Below are 22,299 nucleotides of genomic sequence, written 5' to 3'. Positions count from 1 at the left end.
GAATCTGTGGCGCCTTATAAATAGTGATGATGATACACCTGCTTTGTACAGTCATATTGTCAGTTCCATTGTCAGCCACATAGCACAGACCCCATTGCATTGTTTTATAATACTGCCCCCTCCTCCAACTGATGTGATTATGCCAGTTTTACTTGTCTTTCCCCACTCCACACACCTAGTTACATCCCTGTGTGCTACTAAACACATCCACCAGCGGGGTATCCCTTAGCACCTCACAATTTATATCCCTATACTCATAAATGGCTGGTCCATTAATTAAAGCATGCACTCTTCAAGCTAGGTTCTCTCAGCTTTTGTTTCAGGTTGCATTCTTACATTGCTAGGCTGTTTGGATATTTGCCCACACTGTACTGCACTCTGGAATATGTTGGCACTTTAGAATTAGGAAACAATAATAATGCATCTTCACTTCCCTTCCCCCTCATGAGTAATTTAAAGGTCATGCATAGCTGCCCACACAACCATAGAGAAATCGATTTCATTGAAGAGGTTAGTGCCAAACATCAAAGTATTTCTACAGCTGAGAATAAAAACCCTTTGACTACAACAGTGACTGACTCTTCACTTCAACATTCATATGTGATATTTTTTTTGTTTGTATGATGGGGCTCCCTGGATACATCTGCTTAGTACTCAATAAATCATCCATGTTAGCTCATCATAAATAATGAATATCACAAAATGTTATTTATTTATGGCCCAAATACTCAACCATTAAATTAAAACATACAGTGATGGTATTATTATTTGCATATGGAAATGCATTGCATGCATGCACTACAGTACATGACATCACACAACTCCACACAATTAGGTACACTGAACCCTGACCTGTCACTCTCGCTGTACCAGGCTACTGCAATCTTATACTCCCTATGCAGAGCCCATTGGGCCAGAGCAGCTGTCAGTCACATGCAGGACTGGCTTTCTATGCTAGGATGGGGCGGGTCCACAGGTTCCCTGGGTAACCGTAGTCTGGGTTGAGCTGCAGCGGAGCATTGGCAGGAGTGTGTCAGCAGCAGCAGCAATAGGCGAACAAGGAGGAGGAGGAGGGGGGGACTGTGTCCGTCACCTCTCCCACATATTGGGCGATCAGGACTATCCTGTGTTGCTAACACATTTATATCCTCTGAAATCACAGCACTGGTTCGTTGCCTAGGAGGATATCACAGACAGGGGTGAGTTAACTTTTGTAGAGGGAGGAGAGGGGGGGTCTATAGCTGATTGATGCATGAGGTGTGGGGGGGTGTGTGTGTGTATTGTGCTGTCTTGCTTGACATTGGACAAGGCTGCCCATTTACTGTCACATAGACATAACACTCAACCAGCTTCCATTGTTTTGCCACATGTATACATTGTCCAGGGTTACAGATGTATTAGGAATGCCTTGTGTTCTGTATTGACTTTTACTGGGCTTAGTGAACTTTTATTGGGGCGAAAAAAGTGGAACAACATAGGCTGTGATTAGATTTCTTGGTGCATTGGGAAAGTTGAGTATTAAATTGGAAATGCTCAGCAGAGCTAGTCTAGAGCCACGTCTAGGGGAAGGTATGTATGAAAGTGTGAATTGGAACAGAACCTGCATCATATGCAAAACGCATCAGTTTCCTGGAGATGTGTGCAGAGTATGTATGTGATGTTCTCCTCTTGCAAAGTGACTTCTCGTGATTGAGATAGCTGACATGCTCAGCCAGGAAATATACTATTTATATTATGATAGGAGCCCCTGGAATTATACATTAAGAATCTGAGCTGCCTTTGCCTCTTGTCAGTATACTGGAATCAGTCATGTCTAATTGAATTTCTATTGTTGTAGTCTTCTAGCAGTATAGCCAGCTTCCCCTTTGATGCATTAGGTACCTGCAACACATTGCTTGTACTCCACAGCAGCCATCCAGTGTTTTGTAAGCACCACTGGGTAATTGCTTTTGCTCTGTAAATGACATGATTAGCAAGTGATAATTATGCATCTTTATATGCTAATAATATTATGCTTGAAAAAGATATATAACTGAGTGGGATCATTTCAACCGCCTTCCACTGTCATGGGGTTTGACCTGCAGTGCATTGCCCAGAGACTGGACAAAGCAAGGGTTAATTCTTTGCCCCATATGCAAAAACCATGGAAAGGATCCACTTTCTCCTCCTGGTATATTTGCTGTAAGATGAGCTGTGGCAGCTGCTGATCTTGTGGTGCCTGCAAGTTACTTCCAGCATTGATTACAGAGGTGTATACCCTGCTGCAGTTCAGGAGGAAGGCTGCTGCCAAGATATATCACAGTTATGGAAACATTTATCTTGGCTGGCTCTAAAGCCAAATCAAAACTTTCTATGCAGCATCGCGATACCGATATCATAGCCAATATTTCATTTAGATTGAGATAAACTAATGTAAGACAGTAAACTGTTATATTTAGCTCAAGTGGCAGATGCAGTGCACCGTGGATGGACAAATTCACTAGCACAGTGTTGGCTAATCTGTGACACTCCAGATGTTGTGAAACTACAAGTCCCAGCATACCCTTCCAGCAATAAGCTGCTATATATTGGCAAAACATGCTGGGACTTGTAGTTTCACAACACCTGGAGTGTCACAGGTTAGCCAACACTGCTCTAGCATGTGCACTACAAACCTGCATTTCATTATGCACCTTCAGGTTACATCCTATATGCGGAATGCAAACCGTTATTTCATTAAAGAATATGCTATATTTTCTACTTAGTTCCAGCTTGGCCAACCATGCCAATACCCACAAAGCACCATTTGGCTCCTGTAAATGTATTCTTTCAAGCATCCTGGCTACAACTTTGTAAAATTAAAATTTCTTATGTCTAATACGGTTTATGAACACGGGGTTCACAATATTTATCTTCTAAATATCAGCATTGCACAAAATGAATTAAAAATAGGTGATTAGTCATAGGTTACATATACAGATATCATGGGTCTTGTAGTGCTCATTTGCATATGAACCACAGTGCAGCACTAGAGTTCCATCAATCCAACACTAATGAACTTGTTGCAAGCAGCCCCCAGGATGCATGTTTGAAGTAATTATGGAAGATTTTCTGTGACATTGAGTTCACAATTTTTCACATCTGTCACCAAGTACTTGAGTACATTGAAGACAATGAAATCTGAAAATGGAGATTTCTTATCAAGATAGTGTCATCCATTTAGCCCTCATACACCTGATGAAGGGGTCATGTCCCCAAAACATAGTGTTTCCTCACTTTTCCTGAATGGATCACACCCCGTAGTGATGAAGACCTGTGTGCTGTCTGTAAATTTCATTGCTCAAAACTATTTAGCCAGGGCTGGCGCAGGTGCCCTCTGCATCCTAGGCATTTCCCCCTTCCCCAGTGCCACCCCCTTTCTGGCGTATTCTATTGCTCTCAGACTGGGAGTATGACGCTGGGCTATGGCATCATAGCCCAGAGCCACACACCAAACCCATTACCAACATGGAGTTGCAGAAGCCAGCAGCTTCACAGGTAAGAAGCTGTCAGCTGCTGCCCCTCCATGTCAGTATCTGTCACTTAGTGTGGGGGAACCATCACTCAATGCCATCGGATTGCTGTCTGTATTTTATACTAGCCAATAAAATACACTTTGCATTGTTCATTTATAAAAGAGAATACTAAATGAGTGAGATTATGTCATGCAATCTGTGTTTTAGGCATCCCCCTAGACCCTGGTGCCCTATGCAACCACCTAGCTTTTCGTAATGATAGCGCCACCCTGCATTTAGGCTCTCCCTTATGGTGCCTGCACATACTGAGATGCCACCATTCAGCACAGCCTCAAAACAACTGGATCACTGAGCAGCTGAATCATGTGAACCTACACTTTTGGGTTGTGTAGTTACTTTACATACCCAGTCTTTGTTTTACCCGTTTTTCCGTCATATTCACATTTGACTGTGTATAACAATTTGTTTTTGGAGCCCAGATATGGTCAAGTTTTGTCAAAAATGTCTGAATTCACTAACCAAATCATAGCTTTGGAGGAGACGCATTGGATATTTGCAACATTTGGGCATTGTTTCTTTTGTTCAGTAGGTTAAAAAGTTGCAGACCAGTTATTTTGCTTCTAATTCACCCAATGTGTGGTTAGCTATGATGTATGGTGCTTTTGTACAAAATAGCTCAACATCACAAAACAGCATTTATGATGCACTGTTTCACTTTCATAAATCACCTAAATTGTTTGACCTTTTTGACCTCTCAAGCAAAGTCAAAACGTGGTATTGCCCATAGTAACCAATCAGAAGTTTGCTTTCATTTTGTAAACTGTGCTAGAAATATGACAGCTAGTATCCCACTGATTGCATTTGTCATTGGCAACATTACCTTTTCCTTTTGTTCTTGGTGAGTTATATAGCCATGTATATTTAAAACAATGGCAGAGAATCAAGCTACATAGATGTAGGTTTCTAATAAACTTATGAGAGAAGAACATGGCGAAAGTTTCAGTCTAAGAACTACTGGAGAGTTTGCACACCTGTGCTTAAATTAATATTTACATTGTTTGGTTTATTAGAGATGGCAACTAACTTTATATTGGCAATAGGATGATTTGTAAAACCTTGTTTTTCATTGATTTGCCGCCGTTTAGCAAATATACAGCACAGGGAAATGGTACATTGCTGCAACAATGTAATAAAGTAACAGTAGTAGTACTCAGCTTCCTGTGGTGCAATAAGTTGTATAGTGGAGCTTTTTTTGTGCTGTACTACAGTACAGTGTCCTACTAGGTGCTGTTATACAGTTAGAGTGCTGGAAGCTGCAACAAGCTGTACTCAGCACCTGCAATTTGATTGGTTTACAGTGCTGGGTCATTAGCTACGTAGTGTACTCTAATTTGCTAATGCTGACTGCGGTATAAAATCCTGCTCAGTGCTATTATCATATTAGAGCACTGTAGGTTGTTTAAATATAGTTAATCACATTCCAGTCCAGTGTTTCCTTTTGAGCTGAGCAGCAAAGTGAGAACCATCCATTTGGGATGAGTACAAGAATGGGTGTCTGATTTTTATATTCACAACCAAATTGAAAGTCTACGTTGTTTTGTAGCCATCAGAATGGAGGTCTGTATTTGTCCTGGCCATCAGAATGGAGGTCTGCATTATTTACTAAGCTATAATATAAGGGTCTGTATTATTTACTATCCACCAGAATGGGGTCTGCATTGTTTACAAGCCACAAGAATAATGGTTTGCTTCCATATTTGTCATTACAATGGTGTGTACTTTATATATCAACCAAGGTAACTGGCTTCTACTTTATATACTTTTCACCAGAATATATGCCTGTATTGGTTTCTAGCCACCAGATAGGGGTCTGGATGACTGGCATCAGAATGGGAGTCTGCGTTGTATATTTACAATCAAAATCACTTATAATATACTAGTCACTAGAATAGTGTATGTACTGTATGCTTACATCCAGAATAGTGACTTGCCATTGGATTGCCATCTGTACTAGCCATCAAAATACACTTTGCTTTGTACATTCATCTGCATTGTATACTAGCTAAATGAAAGTGCTTTACTTTTATATTACCCAAAACAATGACCCAGATTGAGCACATTATCTTCTATTGTTCTGTATGCATGGTTTAATTGTCAGTACTTATTTTTATTTTATGTATTGGATGGTGATTTTATATACAGTACTAACTATATGGGGCCCAAACCGTGGTCTGAATTTGCTAGGAATTACCTTTTAAAGAACTACAATAACTAGAACAGAAAAGAAATAAGACAGTATAAGAGAGGATCTGTTTGTATATCGAAGAGTCTTTTGCACTTTACACTCAGATCAAACAAGAGATTTCCTATAAAACAGCCAAATTACAAATGATCTCAGATTATTACTATAGTTATGAAATAGTGTGAAGTACTTGTATTTAGTAATATAGGGCCTGATTCATTAAGGATCTTAAATGAAGAGGATCCTTATTTCAGTCTCCTGGACAAAACCATGTTACATTACAAGGGGTGCAAATGAGTGTTCTGTTTTGCACAAAAGTTAAATACTGACTGTTTTTTCATGTAACACACAAATACTTGATAGCTTATTTGTACACTGAAAGTTGATATATGTTACATGAAAAACAGTCAGTATTTAACTTATGTGCAAAACAGAACACTCATTTGTACCCCTTGCAATGTAACATGGTTTTGTTCAGGAGACTGAAATAAGGATCCTCTTCATTTAAGATGATCCTTAATGAATCAGGCCCATAATTCGGCCAGGGCGGATCACTAAAGTAAGACAAAAAGAAACACACATTATGGACCATTGATTATTTTCTTGTGTACTTTCAAATGCATTGTGACCCTTCTCTTGTTTTGAAAGCTGGATATGTGAGCACACGATTTCATAGTTACGTACTGTTCATACCTTCCAGGAGATGTCGAAGTTATAAAAAGAAGTTGTGGGTGGGGCATGTTGACGGGATTTGCATGTTCAAGTGGGCGGGAGAAGGCCTATCATGCCACAAATTGCGTTACCGTACTCTCCCGGGCGTTTCGGAAGTGTAGGCCTCTATGCACCAAATTCTCAATTCCTGTTCTTGAGATAACTTTACTATAAACATTTCTACATTTTTCATATCCCATTAGCCTCACTCTCTATTAAGCCACAGCCAAAGTCTAGCATAGCCACATGTCCTATTTTGCATGATCACCTGCACTATTTTCCCGCTTGGTTTGCCACAATATGTTCCCCTGTCCGAGTGGGGCTTTTTTTTTTATTAATAGTTAAGACGTTGATCGTATTTTTACCATGTAATTTCACATTCTACCTGACATTGCTGTTTTGTTGCTAAGCTCTTCATGTGAAGGTTGCATGACTGCATTTAACAAATGCTTATTGTATATCTCTTGAAGCACACAGCACCTGAAAAGACTCTCTTGTGACCCTTTTAGAAGAACACCGCTTTATACAGCCTCTCTAAGCATTTTTCACGTTCCTTTCATAGAATGAATAGACCTGGATCTGACCAATTGCCGTCTTTTACCCTATTTAATATAACAAATGATAGGTAGTATAGCTGTGGCCTTAATTCTCTTGCTCATTGTGCTAAAGGACCCTCTTGGGATCAACATACATTTCTTTCCTTAGCAACAGAGGCTCCAGCCACTAATACCAGAACCACTGCAATCTGGGACATCTCCTATTTAATTCACACACCTTAGTGATGCTGTAACGTGGGGGGGGGGGTTTTGTCAGAGTGAGAGAACAGCTGCACGGATACTGTAACTGGAGCAGTCTTTTTTTCTTTTTTTTCTTTTCACATTTCTCGTACAACACCCACAATAATATGTGTTGAAGAAGCTGCATCTGAGTCACATCGAGAAGTATTTTCTTTTCTGGGATTCTGTACAGAGCAGCTTGCAGAACAGACTGAGATCATCATAAAGGCACTTTAACGTTGTAAGGGTCTCTGATGTACCGGGGGCACAGTGCAAGTGGGCCATAAGTGCTGTTGTCTGAACAAAAGTCTGTTTGTGCATCTGTTTCTATGGAAGTGCTCATGGATTTGCTGGGGACACTTGGTGCAAAGAAAGTTTGCACATTTTCATCATCACCATTTATTTATATAGAGCCACTAATTCCGCAGCGCTGTACAGAGAACTCACTCACATCAGTCCATGCCCTATTGGGGCTTACAGTCTAAGTTCCCTAACATACACACAGACAGACAGAGACAGACAGACACACTGGGGTATATTTACTAAACTGCGGGTTTGAAAAAGTGGGGATGTTGCCTATAGCAACCAATCAGATTCTAGTTATCATTTATTTAGCACATTCTACAAAATGACAGCTAGAATCTGATTGGTTGCTATAGGCAACATCCCCACTTTTTAAAACCCGCAGTTTAGTAAATCTAAGCCACAGACTAGGGTCAGTTTGTTAGCAGCCAATTAACCTACCAGTATGTTTTTGGAGTGTGGGAGGAAACCGGAGCACCCGGAGGAAACCCACGCAAACATAGTGAGAACATACAAACTCCTCACAGATAAGGCCATGGTCGGGAATTGAACTCATGACCCCAGTGCTGTAAAGCAGAAGTGCTAACCACTATGTCACCATGCATTTTGATGGACTGCTGCAGGAGACGCCTAATTTTGCTCTAGAGCCGCAAAAATTTGATTTTGCTTTGTTATAGAGACATGTAATTTAGCTGACAGGGTTGGAGATAGGCATCTTTGATTTTGTGTTGCATCAAAGGGCTAGAAGAAGTCCGACAAAATTTAAAAATTAGGATGGGTAGATAAGCTGAAATACAAAGTTGTACTTATCTTTTGTTGAGCGTTTAATTTGGTTCATGAAAGGCCGTAGCGGTCATGCAGTGTTATACTCTATTCCACTGCTGCTTTCATGGTTCAAATGGGCAGTGGTGTTGTTGATGCCAATGGGAAGTTCTCAGGGCAAACAGGCATTGATAACACCACTGTTAGTTTGTAAAAAGTCCACCATTGGAGTGCTGGGCCATTGGAATCTTTGGGGAATCTCCCCCAAATATGGTTAATGCCAGACAAAAGATAAGTAGAACTTTGTAATATAATCTTCGTGAACTTCACCCAAAATAATTTTATTTTGTATTGTTTTCAGTAGAGTTATCCTTTAAGCATCATACCAACTTTTCATATTTACTGATGGTTGTCCCACAAATGTTGAGTCTTATATTCACACAATTGTTATTATTACAATTGCAGAGATGCTTCTCTTTATTTGATATATGGCAAGCAATAAATAAAGAATACATGAAAAAAATGAAATTAAAATATTTTACGCTTGAAATATAGGCCAAACCAATGTCCCCTTAAAGTTAGGAATTATGGGTGAGGGGAAATGAGCTGAATATCGATAAAAAACAAGTTTGTTTTTTGATGATGGGGGACGGCCAAATGTGATAGTGGTTCATGCAGACGCTTGTAATTGTACAAGACATACATGTGGAATTCCGCCTTCTAAACCATAATTAATTATTAATTAATCATCCCCCCCTTTTGCCGACATTTAAAGGTCGGGTAATAAAATGAATTTGCCGGTGCCCTGGGAAAAACAGCTGCAGGCATATCGGATAATCAAGGGACCTGGCTGGGGGGTGAAGAGCCCCAGCAATAGCTGCTTTTTCTAGGTGTTAGTGCAGCTTTAAAAACTGATATCATTTTACAATTTATATATTGTAGCTATGGTGCATATACACTTGTATCTCTACTGTTATCTGTTACTATAAATATAAAATCCATGGGGATAGAGAGAGATGAAGGGAAATAGATTTCCCACTAAGCAAAAATACTTGTAGTTTTGACACAAAAATGTCACTTGTGTGTACAAAAAAAGAAACCTGTGATGTAATTTGAAAGCAGTTTTCTATACTGTGCTGTATTCAGTGATAGGAAACCCGATACACCCCAAGGGCTGAATATGCGTTCCCCTAACCATCAAAAGGGCCACACATTGCCCTTTATCTCAGTGATCATTTATAACAAATGTAATCAAGGAAAGAGACACCAATCTGTAATAACATGTCAGCTGGCATTTTAATGCAAGATAAACCAGAGTAACCAGCTATAAGGCTGGGTACAGACTACAAGAAAAATCTAACCATGCGATAGCTTAGTGATTTTATCAAAGACAAGGAAAAAAAAGTCCCGATCAACATCGGCTGCAACTCAAGGTCTCCTCTCTGCCTCTCCTCTAAGTGACAGCAGGTGATGTAGCTAAACTGTCGTTCCAGTTCTGCTGAGTGCATACACACTGCAGATGTGGAACGACAATGTTCCAACGTTGAACGAGATTTTTACTTCTGTTTACAAGTCTCGTTCAACCACATTATGTGCTTTGGAGTGATAATCGTTCCTCGTTGCAGGGTACACACTACTGTGATATCAGACCAATCAGTCGTTTATCATCTGATTGGTCCGATAATTTGCTGAAAACACTGTAGTACACAACAATTGAGTGGAAGTTCAGTGTGACCAGCCTACTGAAAGCCTGTAAAAGGCACAACAGGGAGGCTTCCATCAGTCATTCTGTTGCATTTGTTGTTTTTAATGTGCCCCATGATAGCGAATGTCTGTCCACATCTTTAGGTGGAACCAATATAGACAACACCGTGCAGACTGATGTATGACTGGGTTCAATCTTATTCTCTGAATCGCTGAGCTTCGCCCACTGCCTCGGGTCTTATTAAATAAAAGCTGGGGCCGACAGTAAGCAGACAATAGGAGCTGACGCAGATGGAGTATAAAACTTGAAGGAGCTGGGGCCGCCAGTGAAGGCTCGACAAGCCGCGTGCAGCCCCAGGGCCACCTGTTGCTCATCATTGCTTCATTTGATGCAGAGGAGTGTAATTTGTAGTCTATTCCAGAGCTGGAGCTATAGATAGTGTTTGCTGTATGTAATGTATGTGGTATTTGTGTAAGGACGGATGTGAACTGTGATGTGACATTTATCTATACTGTGTGCACCAATGGAGCTGAGACTGGTGTGAATGTATGATTGCATACAAGATGGCTGCCTCACCCTCTGCAGCAATGTAAAGTGTTTTCAGTACTTTTGAGAGAAATAATAATATTTTGAGTCCCAGCATACCCGTCACCTATTGACTGGCTATCTACTGGCAAAGCATGCTGGGGCTTGTAGTTTCACAACACTTGGAGAGCTGGAGTTGGCCAGACTAGATCACACTTGCCAACTCTCCCGGAAAGTCCGGGAGACTCCCGAAATTCGAGTCAGGGGGAGATGGCATTTCTCCCGCATCCTGGATTTCACAGAGAATCACATCTCGGTGAATCACGCCATTTTGGAGGGCGGGAGGGGGCGGGACAAGGCCAATTGCGTCATTTTGGCCCCGCCCCCGTGACACAAATTACGGTTTTGCGGGGGGCGGGGCCAAAATGACGCGATTGGCCTCGTCCCGCCCCCTCCCGCCCTCCAGTCTCGCCCCCTCTCCCGGAAACAAGTTTCCGGGAGTTGGCAACTATAAACTAGATGGAACCATACCACCTTACATTTTGGGTAGGCAGCATCAGGATGGTGGGCGTGGCCACAGCTGCGCTTTAGAAGTGCTAGGCTGCCCAGTTCTACCCTCCAAACACTTTAATTTCCAACCGTTCACCGCTGCTCAGCTATGCAGAGCAGCAGTGAACAGAATATGTTCCAACTTTCTCACCGATCGGGACAAAGCTATCCCATTCGGGTTGGTGGGACAGAGCCCCTGAAATCGGGACTATCTGGCCTAACCTGGGACTGTTGGGAGGTATGTAGACCTGTAGGTTCTTTTCTGCTGTCAAATTTTATGTTTCAAAGTGTATGTTACCGTATAATTTACTATCTATCTGGCACCGTGAGGACAGGTCCTCCTTTAAATGCACATTTATGGGTTAAATTTAATTTTTACTAAATTTAAGGCAATATATCATTGATTTTCAAAGTTTCATTATGTTTACTTGGGTTTGACAAAAATGTTTCCTTTCATTGCTCAAAGGAAGCTCGTAACTGACTCATCAGATTGCAGGACTGGCCACAGGATGCAGGTGTCCAGCTTATGTCCAGCATATAGCACTGACACTGGTCAGTGACAACTTTACCAAGTAACACTATCTGTTTCAGCCAGTAACTGGATTCTATACAGTGACTTACTTAGTGCTACATTCATGTTATTGTTATTACTGTGTAGAAATCACCAAATAAGAGACTCCTCAATCCAGGCTTCTTAACCAGTAGCTGTTTTATTTCAGCATAAAACAGCATCAACAGCATAACATAAACAGTACAGATTCCAAGGCTTCCTGACAAGCTAACTATGCCCACAATCCCTGCCTATTTTCCGTCTGCTTGTCGGCATCGTTCCCACAATCCTTTTATACACATACAGACACCACAGCAATCACACCTATGTTGTGCACCTGTGTGCTGTGGGAAAAACTAAGGGGTATATATACTAAACTGCGGATTTGAAAAAGTGGAGATGTTGCCTATAGCAACCAATCAGATTCTAGGGCCTGATTCATTAAGAATCTTAACTTGAGAAACTTCTTATTTCAGTCTCCTGGACAAAACCATGTTACAATGCAAGAGGTGCAAATTAGTATTCTGTTTTGCACATAAATTAAATACTGACTGTTTTTTTCATTTAGCACACAAATACTTGATAGCTTATTTGTACACTGAATTTTAAAGTTGATATTTGTGTGCTACAGTGTGGAAAACTCCCGGATCTGCCCACTTCACTAGGAAGTGCCACACTTCCTAGAGAAGTGGGCAGAATTAGCTCCCAAACGCTGCGATTCCCAGTGAAACGCGGCATTTGGCCCCGCTGTCAAATGACGCGTTTGCGTCATGGGGGCGGGTCCAAAATGGTAGGCTACCGGAAACCAACTATTCAAAGTTGGTAAGTATGTCATAATGTAATTTGTTTGTATTTAGAATGTTACTATTCAATGAATATTAATTAAAAAAGCCAGAGAATAACAACAGACCATGAAAATTGCATTTAGTGTCCAAAATACAAGGAATTGTACTGCGTTGTTGATCAATATTGAAAACCAGTTATATTTCCAGGGCAGAAAAAATCTTTAAAACCTGAAACTTTCCTTCTGAATTAAGTAGAGTTGGCAGAACATACAGTCATATGGACAGATCCTTTCTTCTGTAAAATTACTCTTTGGAATAGATTTATACAGTTTTCTATGTGTTTTCTTTTTTTTTTCATACATTTTTTGTCGCAGTGATATAACTCATTTTTTACAATGTAAAATTAAATATTATTGTTCAGAATGAATGGACCAGCGCACAAATTATAATGGACAATGGCAGAGCTCTTGCTTGGTGGAAATAAAATTTGAAAAATGAGATTACTTTTGGTTTAATGATGAGGAATAGCTATAGTGACCCATTATGTTTAAAATCAGTACTTTTAGCCGCCAAATCTCTCATTGCCCTCAACTGGAAGCGCAGTTCTTCTTCATCTTTTTCGGCCCTTAAAAAACAAATTTGTAATGTGGCAGCAATGGAAGAGATTACTTACCACCTACATGACAGAGGTTACGCTTTCAGCCAAGTTTGGGCTCCATGGCAAATGGCGGCAAGCGCGTTTCCCATTGACACTTAATTTCCTTGTGGAGGCCCCTGTGTGGCGGGTGGGACCCTGCTCCTGCTCTACCAACCCTCGACCGTCTAACACACTTTCATTGCCTTCTCTCTGACCGCATCCTTGTCTATCTTCTGTGGTCTTCCTTCCTACCTTCCCCTTCTTACCCCCCCTTTTTTCTTACACCTCCCCCCCCACTCCCCCAGTTCTATTTTGATGTTGTCTGATCTATGTAAGTTAAAGCAAGAAATAACATAAAAAACTGGTCAGTTTACTTCTCAAGTTTTTTGTTGATGTCCTCCCTGGATTTCATTACAATATAAATGTCTTCTGATTTTGTATCTTGTATGCCTTGTATTGCTTGACCATTCAAAATAAAGAATTATAAAAAAAAAAAATCAGTACTTTTTCCTTGAAATTAGGACAACATTTGGGCTATCTCAGTAGACAGGGGAGAAAGACAAATAGATTTAATTGATCACTTTTAGTTCTCCAGGACAGCAGCTTAGCAGGAGATGAATCTGACCATGATTTCTGTTAAATGTTTGACAATGGATTAGACTTGTAAACAAGGACAGTCTGGGAATATTTCCCATTGACAGTGCTCAGGGGAGTAGCTGATTGATTGAGAGATGAGAGCTCATTTCAAAGTGAATATGTGTCACATGAAATGTGTTGTGCCTGAATATACAGCTCTGGAGAAGATGCCACAAATCTGACACAAGTCTTTTCTAGCAATTGACAACATGAGTCATCCTATAATGAACGTGGAAAGATGTATTTGATGAACGCACAGACATTTTTTGTACTGAAACAGTATTCATGCAGGTGCAGTCTGTCAGGTCACTAGGATCTAGTCATGCCCACGTCAAAAAAATTTGAGGGGCTTTGAAAACCCTGCAAAATTAATTCTCTAGGTTAGCTGTTAATTAGCACGTGATTTCTGAATGAATAGGTGACTAATTTCAAAGGATCCACATCATCATCACCATCAGATATTTATATAGCGCCACTAATTTGACAGCGCTGTACAGAGAAGTCACTCACATCAGTCCCTGCCTCATTGGAGCTTATAGTCTAAATTCACACACATACACACACACACACACACACACACACACACACACTCACGTCAATTTAATAGCAACTAATTAACCTACTAGTATGATTTTGGAGTGTGGGAAGAAACCAGAGCACCCAGACGAAACCCATGCGAACACGGGGAGAACAATATACAAATTCCACACAGATAAGGCCATGGTCAGGAATCTAACTCATGACCCCGTGCTTTATTTAATCTCAGATGATCTCATACTTTCTTAAAAACATGCAATATTGTAGGTGCTTGAGGACAAGATTGAAGAACTGGATGGAAAAATGTCATTCCCTTGATTCTTCAGCGCTCGAAGCCTAAAGTTGAAAGTAAACTTCTGATGCTGGAACCCATACCTCCAAATATTTAGTCATGCAAAATCAGGACAAAATGAGCCCTGATTGCCTAGGCCCCTAGAAACATCCACTTTTGGACGAATCTCTGGTCGCATTTTTGTTACCCCGACCCTTTCGTAGTCTCCAAATCGAGGCTGTCCTGCCAAAATTGGACAGTTGGAAATTGGGACAGTTGTGGGGAATGGGAATCTAACGGGAGTGCAGGTGTTAGCATGGGCCGGATTCTCTCACACCACATGGGTTTCAGAAATGGGTCCATCATAGTTCTATTAGAGGGGATTTCTGGGGAAGCAGCTAATGCAATGGTGTCCCTTTCCTATTCACAAATTGCAAGTGCATTATTTATGCTTTAATGAATCTACCAAGAAGGTGGAAACTACTAATGTATGTCTCCCAAATACTGCTGTCTAAGGTTTCTGCCTTAAAGTTGTACAATTGTTTCACTCCACACTCGCTCCTCTTGTTTCAGAAGTGACATCTTCCACTTAGAATGTAAGCTATTATGAGCCGGGTCCTCCATACCCTTTGTTTTCATGTCTGTGTTTATTCCTAGTGTGAGTGGATGGACCTCCTGTGCCACCCTGTTGTATTGCTGGGGACCAGTTGGGCCTGCCTTGCCACCGTCCCCTTTTATTAAGCCAATCTCTCCCCTTGCTCCCACCACCAGCACCACCAGGCTTCTTCACTAGTACCTTGAACCGCTTGCTTCTGGATAGACACTTGCTGCTAGGGCACCCCCTTGCTGGGCACATTGCCGATACCCCTGACCTCAGATCAGGGTTGCTGTGGAATCAGCCTGGCGGGAGTAACACCTATAACATTGTTGCTAGTGGCAGGGTGGATAGTACCTCCCCCACCTGTCCATGATATGTCAGTGAAAGGGAAGCTCAAACTTCTCTCCACCCCTGGTGCCAGCAAGTCTAGGGCGGGATATTTGTCTTTAAATCTCCTGCCTAAAAATACTTCCAGAGACCCTGACCCTGGGTGTAGCTCTCCCTGTTGGCCGGAATTAGTACCAGAGGCAGAGTGACCAGACCCCGGGGCAGCAGCCTTTCACTTCAGTATGATTTGTAGAATGCTGGGTTCCCAGCATGTCCCACATCTCCTGGAGTCCAAGAGGAGCTGCTGCAAGTTTCCTCCAGCAGCCCCGGAACTGAAGCTGGCTCCTACTTAATCCAGGGGCTGCTCATCTAGGTGGTCCAGCCCTCCACTGGACCACCAAGGACCCTCTGTCACCATAGAGCTCTGGTCACTTGGACAGGCACCAAGGAGGCGGCCGCAACCCAACAGAGGAGTCCCAGATGGGATACTTATCAGTGCCGCAGTGCCTATACATTACATGTATTCATACATTTAATTAAATTTACCCTCTCCAGCACTCCACACTGTGGGTTAAGCCATTCAATGCTTCGGTACAGGGTATTGTTCTCCTTACGCCGCTTCACACATTTAGAATACATTTTTCATTCAATAAATACATTTTTAACATTCATCTTGTACATGTGACGCAGGAAACTAGGTGTGGCTGGGTCTAGTGTGGCGACCATATTTTAACGTGCTCCGGTGCCAGGTATTAAACCCTCCAACAGCTGCCCCCTCCCCCATTTCCCAAGCACATTTAAAGATGGTTGTCGCAATGGAACTGGTCACACCTAGTTTTCTACTTGCCTGTCCAACCAATCATTCATGGTTTCCTTCAGTGAAACTTCATCCTCCTCCCACCCCTCTCCCTGCTGGAGTGCCCCAAGGATCAGTCCATGGTGGTCCCCTACATCACCTCTCATGGTAAACTGATATCCACATATGAGCCCCAGTACAAGCTGTATGCAGGTGCCACACAGTTATACCACTTCACCCCTACATTGATTCCTGCCATTGAGGACATCTTCATCCTACCTACCATCATTCTACCCACTGTCTCTGTACCACTCTCAATTCTTCACTTTTCTTTATTCCGTACGTTCAGACAATCTCCAAATCACGTCACATCCAGCTGTGCAGATATGTGCTGTCCTCATAATTTCCTGCCTTGATTATTGCAACCTGCTTCTGTCTGCCCCACCAATGCCCTACGCCTCCTGGAATGTAGACTGGTTGCAGCAGATCCATGTCTACCTTCTGTTCATGTCATTGTATATTATATGTATCATGATCCCCTCAATGTATAGTGCTAAGTAATATGTTGTCAATTTCAAAATTAAAGAATACAAATACTTAATGATTTAAGGAATCAATATTCTCATATAATATTTTATTATCCTAAAATGTACAGTAAAGTATCTTAAAGTTGACCTTGATCTTAAAAAAGGCCTTTACTTTAACTGTGTTAAGACATATTGCATCAGGTTATATTTTTGCTTACGTAAGCTGGCCTCTGCATTTTTCTTTATTGATGTTAATGTTTATCCTGCATTCAGCAGTGAATCTGCCAGCACTGGAGAGCCAACTTTATGGATTATCAATTGCAGGAGTACCGGAGGGGGAACCTGCCAAACAAGAAATTGATTCCCTTTATCTAATGGAATCCAGTAAAGAGCATTGAGACATGGACCTTGTGGCATTCGCCTGTTGTGTTCATGCTTTTGCAGCTTACAAATGTTGCTGATGATACAATTACTGTGAAGAGTACATATGTTTTGTGGCTTTAACTCCACTGTCCGAGTTTCAGATCAATAATTAAACAGCCATCTCCTATGACCCAGAATTCGAGTTTTATAGAACAGACCTTTCCACTGTGAATCTAAAAGAAACATTGGTATCCCTTACACGTTTTCTTAGGTCTCGTAACACCTTACCCTGAGTACGTTTGTTTTGCTAAAAGTAAACATGAAACTGTTTAAAGTGATTTAAAGGAAACCCATAGGATGTATTAATAAACCAATAAATACATTGTAATATTGTTCAGTAGAATGGAAAAACGAAAATTTGCAAAACATTTACTATTTAGCACCTTTTGTTAAAGTTGAGGACAGCAAGGAGTGTGATTTAATTTCATGGTAATTGCAGGGGCCTGCGTGTAATCTTTACAAAGTGGTGTGCAGGCAACAAGTCTTGTTTTGCCACACCACCCATTAATAGTGTTGGAGCACACCTAGATGATCATATTCTTTATTACTATTGCCCTGTAAAATCTGAATTAACAGGTGTTCATGGCTGAAGAGGGCGTCATGTGATTGCCTATACTTCTCAACTTCCCGATTTAGGTGGGACATTCCCGTGGGTGGTGAATTTGGGAGGTATGCATGACAGAGCAAAGGGGACAGAACGGGTCCAATGAGTGATGTTTGGAGGAGTGCAGAGTACTTCAAAAGTGCTAGACATGTCCTCTGGGGTGTGACCCCCCCCCCCCTCCATTGTGAAATGGCCATGCTCCCATCATGACGTGGTCATACCCCATGTCCCAATGCCCTATACCCAAATGTTGGGAGCTATGGATTGGCTGTGATGCTCACATTCAATCATGGGGCTCCCTCTTCAGCCAGGAACACCCATTTCTTCACTGTGTTCCACCTGATGCCACTGAGCATACCTCCCAGAAATAATACCAAGACACCCAGATCCATTCGGCAAGAAGGTTCAAGCCACAATTGGGCAGAAATGTTGCATCTTTTTTAGTGTGGATCGCTACGCCACCGAAAAATTTACATAAACAAAAGAAGAAGGAAACAACTGATCAGTTTATGCTCCCTACTCTCCCGGAATGTCCAGGAAACTCCTGAATTTCTATTTTCTTGGTCCCCAATTCTTGTCATTACGGTCCCACCCCCTGCTGCATAGTGCCACGAATCTTGGTTTTCTGCAGCATGAGACAGGGGTTTTGTGATGATGCGAATTGCATGCTCATGACCCCCGCATTTGTCTCTTGCACCTCCTCTCCAGGATCTCCTGGAGGTAAGGTGTAAGAAGCAAGCAGGTATGGATTGGTCTACATTAATCCCATAGGAGCACCTCCAATATTTGTGCTACCACTAACCATGTCTATACATGGTGCTTTTCAATCATTTAGGGGGGTAGCAAGAGCATTCTCAATTGTATTTAAAAGTGGACTCTTATGACTAATGCAATTATTTAAAAGCTGCTCCTTCTCTCCTGCTTCTTTTGTTTATGTAACCAGAACTTACAACATGACAGAGCAAAAAAAATTGGCACAAACTTGGCCCTGATCTGCCTAAGCCGGCGGTTCCCAAACTGTGCCGTGGGGCAGCCCTAAAAAAAAGAAAGAAAACAGAAACTTACCAATCCGCGCGGCGCCGGGACCCAGCAGCCTCCTCTCTCCCGCAGCTGTCGCTGAATGACGTCAGTGACAGCTGCGGGAGAGAGGAGGCTGCTGGGTCCCGGCGCCGCGCGGATTGGTAAGTTTCTGTTTTCTTTCTTTTTTCTATGGCTGGCGCCTGGCACGGGGCAGAGTGAGAGGGATTGTAGCAGAGGAGGGGGACAGAGAGCAGAGGAGGGGGACAGATGGCAGAGGAGGGGGACAGAGGGCAGAGGAGGGGGACAGAGGGCAGAGGAGGGGGACAGAGAGCAGAGGAGGAGGGCAGAGAGCAGAGGAGGAGGGCAGAGGAGGGGGGCAGAGGGCAGAGGAAGGGGAGAGAGGGCAGAGGAGGGGACAGCGTGACAGAGGGCAGTTGAGGAGGACAGAGAGCAGAGGAGGGGGACAGAGAGCAGAGGAGGGGGACAGAGGGCAGTGGAGGGGGACAGCGTGACAGAGGGCAGAGGGGGCAACGTGAGAGAGGACAGTGTGCCTGGATGCAGAGAGGGCAGTGTGCCTGGATGCAGAGGGGGCAGTGTGCCTGGATGCAGAGGGGGCAGTGTGCCTGGATGCAGAGGGGGCAGAGTGTCTGGATGCAGAGGGGGCAGAGTGTCTGGATGCAGAGGGGGCAGAGTGTCTGGATGCAGAGGGGCATTTTTGCATACAACTAAATAAGTATTTCTGTTGTGACCTTAATACTTATTACAATTTTTTGACCCAACTACTTCTAAAACAGGACTGCTCAGTAATTATTTTGGAGGGGTGCCTTGAAAAAATTTGGAGACTCTAAGGGTGCCGCGAACTGCAAAAGTTTGGGAACCACTGGCCTAAGCCATATCTAACACACGGCAAACCATGCCCATACTTGCTGGACTTTCTGTGAAAAATAGGACAGCTGGGGAATTTGTGTTAAATAAGATATTATCCAGGGATAGTCCAATCCTAACCGAAACTGACATTGTGATACCCACCAATGTATGTTCATAGAGCCAGGACAGCTGGTAAATTTATCATTAGACAGAGATAAAAAAAGGTGTTATATTTGGCACCCATAAAATGAGTTAACACGTAACTATGACCCTTAAAGACTTTAATGAGGGTGAAGGGACTGTCTTAGGAAAGCATGCAATAGTTCAGATTTTTATGGGACAATTCCACCCTCTCCCTGGATCCCGAGGGGCTGCTGCGTGCAGCTGCTGTTACGCAGATTGGTTAGTCTTACAGCCCCGGCCGTGTGAAGATTTGGAAGGATGTGTTAGTGGGGGTGTGACTTTGTGACAAAGGGGATTGGTCTGGGGATCGGCCTGACTTGTCCCAGTTGTATATTGTGGAGTGCGGTGAGGTTTACATTAGGGGAAATTGAAAGGAAGAAGTAAAAATGTGCAAGTTTTAAAATGACCTTTTCCACCTTTGCAACCCTGCACACATTGATGTCGCAGGCTATAAAGCACAAGGGCCACGCAAAACTAGCACATGGACAAATGCATAGCTCATTGGGACATGACCAAATTCAGTTGCAACAGGGTTAAAGGAGACATGCTATTACAACGGGATTTAAATAACGCCATTGTCTGGGAAAGCTGAAACATTATGGAAGTGCAACAACATTGGGGGTCTGCAACCTTCTGCCACTATCTGTCTTGTATTAAATTATACTTGGAAGAATGAAAACATATTAAGGAGTTAACATAAACTGCATCATATTTCAAGAACAGTTTACATAGGAAATAATTCATTCGTTTTACCTCAATGCTTGGTGAATGTTGACATATCCAGAAAGTCCATCTCACTGAAATCATTGACTGAATCGAGAATATTAACTTAGTCAGCAAAGAATGAAATTAGTTATTTACTCACAGAAGTATAAATTTGTACAGTAACCATAGCAACCACACAGGCACTTTCCTCAGACTACTGTGCTCAACACGTTCTTATTTCTGGTGCTGTTACTAAGGGTTACTGCATTACGTAGGTTTGCAACTATTTTATTTGATAACCTTTTATAAAACGGATGTAAATATATGAGTTCTAGTTTGACATTTCCAGGTACACATATCAAGGCTTTAATCTAAATATTTTTATTGTCCTATAAAATCTAGCAAGGCAATATATAACAGTTTGCTGCAAGGGCAAGCTGATTGCCCACATTTGGTTTTATTCATTGTTATTACATATGCAAGAATCACTAAACTCCAAAATTGAAATTGTTAGATATGAACCGCTAGCGTAAAATAAATTATTCAGTGTTATCCTGACATTCCAATGTAGCTCTGTTAAAAAGTGAAAGTACAGGTCTGCCCACCCCATTACAGACCGCTGAAACAACCCCCATATCTTTAGGACAGTGTCCTGACTGGATCTGATATAGGTCACAAAGCTGAGACTGCAGGAACTTGAGTGGCTGTGACATCACTGACGCTGCCTCTGTATATTTAATCAACCATTCCACAAATTATGGATTCTGACAAAATTAACCCTGGTGTGTGTGTGTCACGAACGCCCAGCCTGTCCCAGATACAGCAATCTGAACAGCTGGCCATGACTGGTGTCACCTTAGTCCTTTAGCAATGAATACACCTTTTCTGCCACCACAAAGGATTTATTATGGTGTCCATACTTTCACCAGAACCACTTATTAATGTTTCACACTAAAATCATATATACATGTAGCATGAGCCTCCAGGGGTTTCGTAAATTCACAAAGAATCACGGAAAACACACTAGATTAAATTTATTCAATCTGGGAAAAAAATTCCAAGGTTTAATTACAAAAATGAATAACAAAACATACAATATGTTGCACAAATATGTTTCAGAAAATAAAATAGGAAATAAAATTAGAGTCACCACTTACTAGTTAAGACCTGGTGCGTGAGGGAACACAATTGAGAAATATAGGACATTTCATTCTTGATAGACCCCCTCATGAAAATGCACACGTTATTGTCTAAGCAGATTTTAAACCTTTTTCCACATAGCTCTCACCCCCACCTTTGGAGTTTAGCTGTCAATAAGGAGAGATTGATCTCTCAAATGTCACAGGGCTTTCGAAGTGAGCTAGGGATGTCTTGAGACCTGGAATGTTCACAGGACCTGAATTCTCACCTCTGCTCATTCAGCTTGGCTGGCTAGGTCCACATCTTCTGCATACCAAAAAACTCCTCAGATATGCTTATCTCTGGATAAATTAAAAAGATTATTGACACCTCAATAGGTTCAAACACATGTCATTTAACAAAGCACACGTTGAGATTACATTACAAGGTTACATACAATATACATAGTCATACATGAATTCAACAAAAAATAACAATCAGTCAGTAGATATACTACATAATCGTCACAGTGTGTTTGTGTGGTTGGGAACATAGATTGCAAGCTCCACTGGAGCAGGGACTAACGTGAATGACTAAATATTCTCTGTAAAGCGCTATGTAATATGTAAATACTATATGAAATAACT

General features: G+C 41.9%; 1 protein-coding gene across 1 annotated transcript in view; it reads left to right on the top strand.

Annotated features, from left to right (window-relative positions):
• Nucleotides 1–1,011: 1,011 nt before the first annotated feature.
• LNX2 (ligand of numb-protein X 2) overlaps nucleotides 1,012–22,299 on the top strand; it is a 107,607-nt gene continuing 86,319 nt past the window's right edge. Inside the window, exon 1 of the mRNA XM_075198935.1 lies at nucleotides 1,012–1,199. The gene's annotated coding sequence lies outside the window, so the exon portion shown is untranslated. The remainder of the gene's footprint in view (nucleotides 1,200–22,299) is intronic.

This window comes from Mixophyes fleayi, chromosome 2 (assembly GCF_038048845.1).
Source record: "Mixophyes fleayi isolate aMixFle1 chromosome 2, aMixFle1.hap1, whole genome shotgun sequence".
Taxonomy (NCBI): Eukaryota; Metazoa; Chordata; class Amphibia; order Anura; family Limnodynastidae; genus Mixophyes; species Mixophyes fleayi.
This window is presented reverse-complemented; position numbering and strand designations above follow the sequence as displayed.